Below are 10,651 nucleotides of genomic sequence, written 5' to 3'. Positions count from 1 at the left end.
ATGCACCAACGCTTGTTAATTTACGGTGTTTTTCAAAAAAATAGCTTTCGCGAATGTCCTTTACAAAGTTATAACGTTAGGTACTATAATTTATTCTACATCATTTTAAATATTTATAAATTAAATTAATCTTATATTTAATTAAATATTTATAAATTATATTAATCTTATATTTAATTAAATATTTATAAATTATATTAATCTTATATTTAATTAAATATTTTAGTATTTTAATGTAAAATTTGATCGTGATCAGGAATTGAACTCGGGTCGCATTGTAACAATGTGGATAGTTCACCGCCGAGCCATTGACTTCCTTAGGGTAAATATTAAAGTAAAGGAACAATTATGATAAGGCGGGTTTTTTACTAAACGGATTAATACAATATCTGTATATATTGTTTATTGAACTTTGTTTGTTTATTCTTTGGTACGGTTTTTTGTTTTGTTTTAAATTTTTGTTAAATTCTTAACAAAATTTCGTTAAAACACAAAAAGTAATTCATTGTTACCTTTTAATATCGCTTAGAAAAAGGATAATTATTCAAAACTCCCGCGGAAACTATATCAAAGTAATAATATAGCGCCACCGTGTGGAGAACTATCAATCAAACCGGGTAAAAAATATTATCTCTTAAATTTTTCGAACTTTAGTCAAAACTCGACGGGTAAAAAAAAACACAAAATAACAGTATATAAGGCCGTTGCCGTCAATACAGAAGATTTAGTCTTTCTTAGTTCTTGGCTGTCAGACGAACTACTACAGGACGGGGTCCTGGTGTCGGTCAAAAGTTATGAGGTAACTTTGCGGTTTTAATTAGTATGTTTGGTCTTCGGTCAAGAAAAGCGATAAATTGTGTTTCGCGTTTGGAACGTGAGTGAATGGTCTTCAGTGTATGAACAGTGCGTGTTTAAGACTGAAAGCGTTAAAGTAATTGTGAACTAACTCAAGTCAACTGTAAGATAAAATTGATTGTTATTATTTTTTGAATTGGAATAACCTAATTATACCCTTGAAATTATAAATTCAACCTGTGAGGGTAATTAAGTAGATTGGAAGTAATTAGTAGCGAACAGCTCTCAGCTGTTAATTAAGACAGAGTTTATAGTTAGGTAGTTTGAATTTAGTTAAAATTACTCAGTATAATTGATGATATTTACTTAAGTGTAAGTGTGTTTTGGTTTATTTTTCAATCACGATGAACTAAGACAAATCTAGTCTTAGACACTTGAGTACCAGTTCTGTACAATTACGTAGAAGGGATATATATTGTTGGGTTATTGATGAAAGTTAAATCTAGAACGTTCCATGGACTGTTCTGAATAAAAATAAACATTTATAATTTTGCATAAAAAACTTGCTCTTACAGTCGAGGATTTTGTTGAGCAGCCGTTGAGCCTTGTGACGTCAAAACCAGAAAAGCGAAAAAAAAAAGAAATGGAAATTCCGTTGAGCGTTACCGTACCCCTAGAGGGGGGGGGGGCAGATGGGCATGTTGAACCGTTCGCCACTCTAGGACAAGGTTAGTAGATAAATTCGTGGCTCTAGGGGCTTCTGGAGGGCCGCCAAAAGCCCCAAAATTAATCAAACAATATACGTTGCTTTTATTTAAATGTTCCTAAAGGTCCTTTAGATGCGGTTGTCGTTTCGAATTAACGCGCGCGTAGAACGTTCTTAATGGCAGAACATTGTCGAATTTAATCAGTACAACAGAACCAACGAGGTAATATGTAAGGGATAAATTAATATTTATTCTTAATTTATTTTATTAATTACATGCATCGGATTAATTTATTTCTAATTTATTATATTAATTACATACATCGGATTAATTTATTCCCAATTTATTTTATTAATTACATACATCGGATTAATTTATTCCCAATTTATTTTATTAATTACATACATCGGATTAATTTATTCCCAATTTATTTTATTAATTACATACATCGGATTAATTTATTCCTAATTTACTTTATTAATTACATACATCGGATTAATTTATTCCCAATTTATTTGATTAATTACATACATCGGATTAATTTATTCTCAATTTATTTTATTAATTACATACATCGGATTAATTTATTCCCAATTGATTTTATTAATTGCATTCATCGGATTATTTTTTTCCAAATTTATTTTATTAATTACATACATCGGATTAATTTATTCCCAATTTATTTTATTAATTACGTACATCGGATTAATTTATTCCTAATTGATTTTATTAATTGCATTCATCGGATTATTTTTTTCCAAATTTATTTTATTAATTACATACATCGGATTAATTTATTCTCAATTTATTTTATTAATTACGTACATCGGATTAATTTATTCCTAATTGATTTTATTAATTACGTACATCGGATTAATTTATTCCAAATTTATTTTATTAATTACATACATCGGATTAATTTATTCCTAATTGATTTTATTAATTACGTACATCGGATTAATTTATTCCTAATTGATTTTATTAATTACATACATCGGATTAATTTAATCCCAATTTATTTTATTAATTGCATTCATCGGATTATTTTTTTCCAAATTTATTTTATTAATTACATACATCGGATTAATTTATTCCTAATTGATTTTATTAATTACGTACATCGGATTAATTTATTCCTAATTGATTTTATTAATTACATACATCGGATTAATTTAATCCCAATTTATTTTATTAATTGCATTCATCGGATTATTTTTTTCCAAATTTATTTTATTAATTACATACATCGGATTAATTTATTCCCAATTTATTTTATTAATTACATACAACGGGAGCGCCATATCAACATTTTGAACAGGGTGCCGCTGCCCAGCACCCTGTACACGTTTTAAGCATCCCGAATAAAAAACCGCCGTTCGGTTGCAAGTTTCCGCCACGAGATGGCGTTGGGGCGGCGAAATCCCCGGGCTGAGCCGAGGCCGGGCAACTCGGAGCTTCGCGCGGAGATACTGCGATCCAATCTCAAAGAGCAGCGCTTCCGAAACGCGAGCGTCGGGCTGCTGACGACGCGTTTATCATCACGGGTCATCATCACTTGTTGCGCTGCGCTCTCCGTCGGCTGCAGATAGAACCGTTCTCTACCAGGTTCGCGGCGAGAAATCTCGCTCATAACACATCGAGTCTGCGAAAAGCTAAGATCTACGACAACGAACGCCAAAGATTTTCGTCGGTCTAGGATTAACTGAGATTTAAAATATATAGAAAAAAAATCGACACGATATTTTTCTCCCTTCGTCTATACTTAGAAGCTTTGAAACTTTTTCAGTTCTTTAGTTTAATTTTTTTTTGTTTCCGTATATTTTTTTGAGTTTTTTTTGTTTCGCATTATCATCACCTTTATTGTGAGAGCAATTTCATCTCGAACTTTGACAGATAAAAAAAAAGAAGTAATTAAAAAATAAACTTTTTGAAATTAAAAGCAGAGACAAAAAAAACGACTGGGAAAAAATGAAACGAAATTTCTAATCTAAAGCGACGCCCGCGAAGAAATTAATCCCTGAAAGGTAAGAAGATTATTTTCTTTATTATTTTTTAATTTGTGGTTATCTCCCCCCCCCCCCCACTCGAATAGTTTTTTATTTCGAATTCGACGACAAAAAATTAATTAAATTTATCATTACGGATGGAAGGATATCGCGGCGATTATATTTTTGGTTAATGCGGGTTGTGAGAGGATTTAGAAAATTTGGCCAAAAATAGACAATATGCCTGTAAAAATGTTCTACGCGTCGTACGCGTGTGTTCTGATGGGATGTGGAATAGCTAGGGTGGAACTGAAATTAAATTAAAATTATCGATTTTAACGGTTTGAGCAGGGGATGGTATGACAACTTTTAAGGTTGCCAAGAACGAAAATCTTAACGTTACCAAAATATAGTTTGAAAAGGGAATTGTTTGACAGTTTTTAACGTTGCAAAGAGTTCAGTTTGAAAAAGAGTTTGTAAGACAATTTAAGCGTGTAGTTTGAATAGAGAATTGTAAGACAAATTTCAACGTTGCAAAGAATTCAGTTTGAAAAGACGATTGATTGTATGCCAATTTTAACGTTGTAAGAAAATATTGTTCAAAAAGGTTATTGTATGAAAATTTTAACTTTGCAAGGAATTTTTTGAAAAGGGGTTGGTAATTTTAAGGATGATAAAATTAGCGAATTAGTAGAATAGTCCATTATAAAAAGGGATAAAAGCTAAACCCTAAGCAAATTTGAAGAAAATTTAAAAACTTACATAGCTCGTACCGATAGGTCTTCGAGCAAACAAAAGACGCGAAACTCGGACCAATAGATCTTCGAGTGAAAAACTAAATTAAAAATTAATAAAATAGCCAGAATTTTCATCAACACCGTGCGGGAAATCTGACTTGCGATTATTAAACCGAAAAGAGAAACTAAGCCTAAACATTAAAAATTTCAAAACGAGTTGCGTAGCAACGGAAAGCCGATAATGAACTAATCTACTAATTCGCTAATTTTATCATCCTTTGCATTACAGTTCATAGGTGGTTCCTTTTAACGGTGCTAATTTTAAGTTGACTGAAAAATCTAGTGGTAGTTTAGTTACAGACATTTATAGTTAAATATCCAAGGTCTTACGATAAAAAACGAATGTTTCTCTAATTAGTTATTCAAACAAAACTTTTACATTAGTTCCGAGGGAAAATAGGTTAAATCTATACCGGGCGTGTATTACGCACGAACTAACACTTAAGGGGCTTTTAAGCATTCTTGTATAGAGGCTAAACAACTCAATACTAACGCCAATTGCGGATATAACAAATGGATATAATGTAAATCAAATTTTCTCGAGGTTGTGATAATATATTCAACCGATCCTTCTGTCGCGTAATTTAATACATTGCCAGTGGATTAATGGGTAAAAACTTCGAAATAAATTAAATAGAAAATTGGAAAGCCAAATAAATCGATTGAAGAATACGATCTAAGTGAATAGAAAAATAAAATTGCCAAACAAGGCGGCAGTGTTAAGAATGTAAGCTATGGTTTTTTTTGTTACGAATTCCAAAATAAATTGGTCTTTCAGAATGTTTTTTCCCCTACTCGATGAAAAAGAACGATAAAAATAAAAAAAGGCTTAAAATAACGCGTAAATGAATACAAGATTTATATAATATATTTTTCCATCTAAGGCATAAAAGGGAAACCTTAGGAGTTAAATTGTCAATAAATAAAACACAGAATAACAAGAATTGTGATTGATCTATATTCGAATATTTATTGATTTAAAAACCGATATAAAAGTTTTGTCAAGTAAAAATACTATAATTTTTCTTCATTTAGAAACGTATTTTATCTCTAAAAGAATCATTGTATACATCAGCTAAAAACCAATGTATATTTTTTTAATCCAAAGAACTGATTTGAAATATTTAATTTAAATGAATATTCATTTTTACGCCAATTAAATATTTAAAATCCACGCAAACACGTTCGTTCGAATAATATATTCGTTAATAAATTTTTATCTTGGATAACGAATTACCAATTAATGAATTTCGTTGGATTTACCACGAATAAGTAACGCTCCTTTTACCACGACACGTATTAATGAATTTTAAATGAACTCGAAACAGTTAGAACAAAACTATTAGAGCGGATATATACGAGAACAATCCGTGATAAATTATTTGTAGACTTATTAATCTACCACCAGAAATACAAAGAGAAAGGTGCCGAGGCTTAGTTTCCAGAAGCTGTCCGCGAAATAAATTAATGGTTATCTATTTGAGGTGTTAAAGAGAGCCTGTGATGCCCATTTTCCGTTCCCATAAGGGTGGGGTGAATATAGAATATTACCCTCCCCCCTTCCGGGGTTTCGGCTTTCGAAAAACCACTATCTATTTCCATGGACGTTGATATCATTAGTCCTTGTTCGCGAGAAAACCGCGTTCGGTAATTCCGGGTGCTAGAAATTTTGCTTTAATCCCCCCCCCCCCCTCGAAGAAGGGCATCTGGTGGTCAGTTTTCACAAAATCGGCTAATTATTTCTGCCGACTAATAATAATGGTGGCTTCGGCAAAACTTCGTCTCGAGAGAACCGCTGAGATCCGCTCTTGACACGGTCTATTAATATTAATGGATTACCGGAATTAAGGAGAAGGATTAACAAGCCGGATTTCGACGCGGTTCGGAGAACCTATTTTATCTCCGCCTCCTTCTCCCGCTACGAGGACCGAACTCCTAATCCTTCACAATGTCCTCCTACTCCTACTCCTACAGGCTTAACTTCGACAATACATCTTGAATCCGAGGGTGGTGGTGGGCGGTTTGAGCAAATTGGGCTATCAGGGGAATTATTTAAGCAATTCTGGGGCATCTTTACACCCGTATCGAACAATTGCTCGTTTCGCGAGAACTCCGATCTCAGAAAGTGCTTTCCAATTACGTGGGACAATTTAGATATCCATTAATTAATAAAAATCCCAATCAGTTAGTTTAGTGGACTTTTAATTTGGGTGGGGCCTTGCCAAACACAATTCGTACTATCGCATTGGTCCCCTTAATAGGATTACCCGAGGACGAATTATGTCGTGGGATTTTGGTCACCTGTCCACCGAACTATTCAACCCCTTCAGACGGTTTTCTTCAAAGAATGACATCGTAAACATTACAATCAGTTCAGAAAACATAGTTAACTATTCAAATGAAAACAGGAATCAAAGGAAATCCATTAAAACACGATAAACATTTTAAACTGGATCAGTAAACACTGTAAATAATTTCAAACCCGATCAGAAAAGTTGGAAACGATTAAAACCCAGATACATGTCATAAAGCCAAATAAAAACTTAAAAACCCAGATAATAAATCAAGATAAACAATTTCAAATCTAATCAGAAAACACGGTAAACAATTAAAACCCGATCATAAAATGTAGTAAACTATTTGAAACCCGAACCAGAAACAAAGTAAACAATTTAAACCAGATCAAGTAAGCACGGTAAATACTTAAAACCAGATCATAAAACGCAGTAAACAATTTCAAATCTAATCAGAAAACACGGTAAACGACTTCAAACCCAATCTGGAAACACGGTAAACGACTTCAAACCCAATCATGGAACACTTTAAACAACTTCAAACCCAATCATGGAACACTTTAAACAACTTCAAACCCAATCATGGAACACTTTAAACAACTTCAAACCCAATCATGGAACACTTTAAACAACTTCAAACCCAATCATAGAACACTTTAAACAACTTCAAACCCAATCATAGAACACTTTAAACAACTTTAAACCCAATCATAGAACACTTTAAACAACTTCAAACCCAATCAGAAAACCCATTAAGCAACTTCAAACCAAATAAGAAAACAAGGGAAACCATTTCAAACCCAATCAGAAAGGTGATAAACAATTAAAATTCGATCAGAAACGCAGTAAGCGAGTAAAAACCGATCGGAAAACACTTCAAACAATTAAAACCCAATCAGAAGACACCGCAAAAATTCCCAACTCAGAAATGTGAAATAAAACAGACAAAAATGTGTCCTTTCAAAACAATGAAATCAATTTCTGAGAACAGCCTAAGGATGCGGGATCAACAGGGTTTTCGATGAATAATCTGTGATCAATCAAAATGGGGATTATATCTGGTCGCTTGGCGCCATCTATCTCGATATTAAATGATTAAATGATTTAGCTCGGCGTCGAAATTGCTAGGACGGGGGTAACCCAGCATAGTGGCTTTCTCCGGGCATTGTTGCCTCGCGGAACGTCTCGTCACGTTGACGTAACTATAACCCGCCCTTTGACGTTCCGGAGTAGCGTCTTCCCGATAATTTGGAACACAATAGAGGAGTTAAGTCCGCGTTGTTAAGGAAACCGAGCTTGATGCGAAGATTAAGCCTTTAAGACGACCCTGACAGGATTAATATTGAGTACATTCCGATTGCCCTCAAAACAACGGATCGGCTCCAGTCCACTGAGCGAGATTCGGGAACGCGTGGCCCGGACCTTATGGTCCAAAAGGCATTGGACTGCTAACTGAAAAGGTCAAGGGAAATAAAATGTCCTTCACGTTCGAATTCCGATTCTCTATTTCCGTGGCGAACCAGGCAATGCGGTTAGCCGGGATAATTGTATTTAGTTGAATAAAGGGATGTATAAGACAACAATTAGGATGGATTGAATGGTTACTGGCGGAAATTGACGGCAACCATTAAACAATTTGTATCGTTTACCCAACCCCTTCGTTTGTAAAGTTTCGTAATAAAATTCGTGACTAAAAGGGGAACTCTAGAGATACGTTGCGGTAGCGGCGTCAGCAACAGGCCGGGGTAGGCCTGGGCCTACTGGAAATTTTGGTAGGGGCCTCCAAAATTTAATATATGGGCCTCCAAATTATTTAATATCGGAAAATCCTGTAATTTGTTTGCGAAATAATTTATTTATTTATTTATTAATTTTCCAATATTCAACGCGAGTGATTCGCTTAACGACACTGCTGTTTTTATTCTTTTCAAAGGTACGAGTCACTTTTCTGCGACAGCAGTTTATTTTATAATTTTAATTTTTCGCGAGCGCTACTATATCCAAATTGTATCTTTACAAATAAATGGTTCTTAAAATTACTTTACTAACTCGTAAGTGTACCTATTACATTCTGATGTAAGGGATGTACATGCGAAGTACCGAAGGAATGAACGTAAATTGATAGACTTGAATTAAGTCGTAGCAAAAAGTAAATAACCATTCATTTGTTAAGTGTTAGTTCTACTAGGGATACCGCAAGGGAGTCCAATTACACCATTAATTGGGTTAAAATACACCATTAATTGGGTTAAAATACACCATTAATTGGGTTAAAATACACCATTAATTGGGTTAAAATACACCATTAATTGGGTTAAAATACACTATTAATTGGGTTAAAATACACTATTAATTGGGTTCAATTACACTATTAATTGGGTTCAATTACACTATTAATTGGGTTCAATTACACCATTAATTGGGTTCAATTACACCATTAATTGGGTTCAATTACATCATTAATTGCTTTAAAATACACCATAAAATAAATTTTCCGAATCCCTAGATATTTTAAAAATTTCGGAGATTTTACAAGAAAAAATAACAGATTAACATTAAAACCCTATATACGCCTCACTGATGCAAAACTACTATATTAAACTACATTATTTTTCCCTAGATTTTTTTTTTGTAAAAACTCCGAAATTTTAAAAATGACAGAATAACTTTGATATGTAAAACTGTATTACTCAAAAACATTATTTTTTCCTATGTAAAACTGGCAATTTTATTCAACTGCGTGTACAACAAAACATTTCATTTCATTTCATTAATTGGGTTAAAAACTTAAAATACACCATTAATTGGGTTCAATTACACCATTAATTGGGTTCAATTACACCATTAATTGGGTTCAATTACACCATTAATTGGGTTCAATTACACCATTAATTGGGTTCAATTACACCATTAATTGGGTTCAATTACACCATTAATTGGGTTCAATTACACCATTAATTGGGTTCAATTACAAAATTAATTGGGTTCAGTTACACCATTAATTGGGTTCAATTACACCATTAATTGGGTTCAATTACACCATTAATTGGGTTCAATTACACCATTAATTGGGTTCAATTACACCATTAATTGGGTTCAATTACACCATTAATTGGGTTCAATTACACCATTAATTGGGTTCAATTACACCATTAATTGGGTTCAATTACACCATTAATTGGGTTCAATTACACCATTAATTGGGTTCAATTACACCATTAATTGGGTTCAATTACACCATTAATTGGGTTCAATTACACCATTAATTGGGTTCAATTACACCATTAATTGGGTTCAATTACACCATTAATTGGGTTCAATTACACCATTAATTGGGTTCAATTACACCATTAATTGGGTTCAATTACACCATTAATTGGGTTAAAATAGACCATTAATTGGGTTAATACAGTAAAAAAGGTATAATACCATTATATTTAAAGAAATAATTTGTGTTTGACTCCTTAAAGCGGAGCTTAACACCGTTTTTACACCAATAGAACACAATTCAACACTTTTTTTGTGATTTGGGTAACTTAAGTTACAACGCGGTGCACAAATTGTGATTTAGGTAACTTAAGTTATCGCGCGGCACACAATTTGTGATTTGGGTAACTTAAGTTACCCCGTGGCGCGCAGTTCGTGACTTGGGAGGGCCTGTGTAGTTCCTAGGCTGCTTATTATTATTTTCACATTAGCTTAGCTGATTATGCGGTGCGAAATTAAATATTTGGAAGACGTAAATTACCGCACGGCTCGCAAATACTGACTTAGTGGATACCGTTGTAATAAACATAGTCGTAAGATAAAACCAGCGCCGCAATTTTCAAGGAGGGGAGCTCTTTTTTAACGGTCTATAAAACATTGTGAACGCTCATTTCCCAAGACGAAAAATAACAAGGCGTCAGCATCTTGACCCTGTAAAACGATTAACATATCGGTGGTAAAACAATGGCTCTTGCTGTCTCCGATGTTATATCGCCGCGTAAGAAGCGCGACTCATTGGCTCGTAAAACAAGTTACCAACAGGGCTAAATATAGTCCGGTGATTATGCCGACACCTACAATTTGTG

The 10,651-nt window shown here is 33.6% G+C and overlaps 1 protein-coding gene across 1 annotated transcript in view; it reads left to right on the top strand.

Annotated features, from left to right (window-relative positions):
- Positions 1-3,488: 3,488 nt before the first annotated feature.
- Positions 3,489-10,651, top strand: part of LOC149961229 (uncharacterized) — a 283,129-nt gene continuing 275,966 nt past the window's right edge. Inside the window, exon 1 of the mRNA XM_090176103.1 lies at positions 3,489-3,526. The gene's annotated coding sequence lies outside the window, so the exon portion shown is untranslated. The remainder of the gene's footprint in view (positions 3,527-10,651) is intronic.

This window comes from Leiobunum rupestre, chromosome 1, assembly GCF_980474605.1.
Source record: "Leiobunum rupestre chromosome 1, qqLeiRupe1.1.hap1, whole genome shotgun sequence".
NCBI classification, from domain to species: domain Eukaryota; kingdom Metazoa; phylum Arthropoda; class Arachnida; order Opiliones; family Sclerosomatidae; genus Leiobunum; species Leiobunum rupestre.
This window is presented reverse-complemented; position numbering and strand designations above follow the sequence as displayed.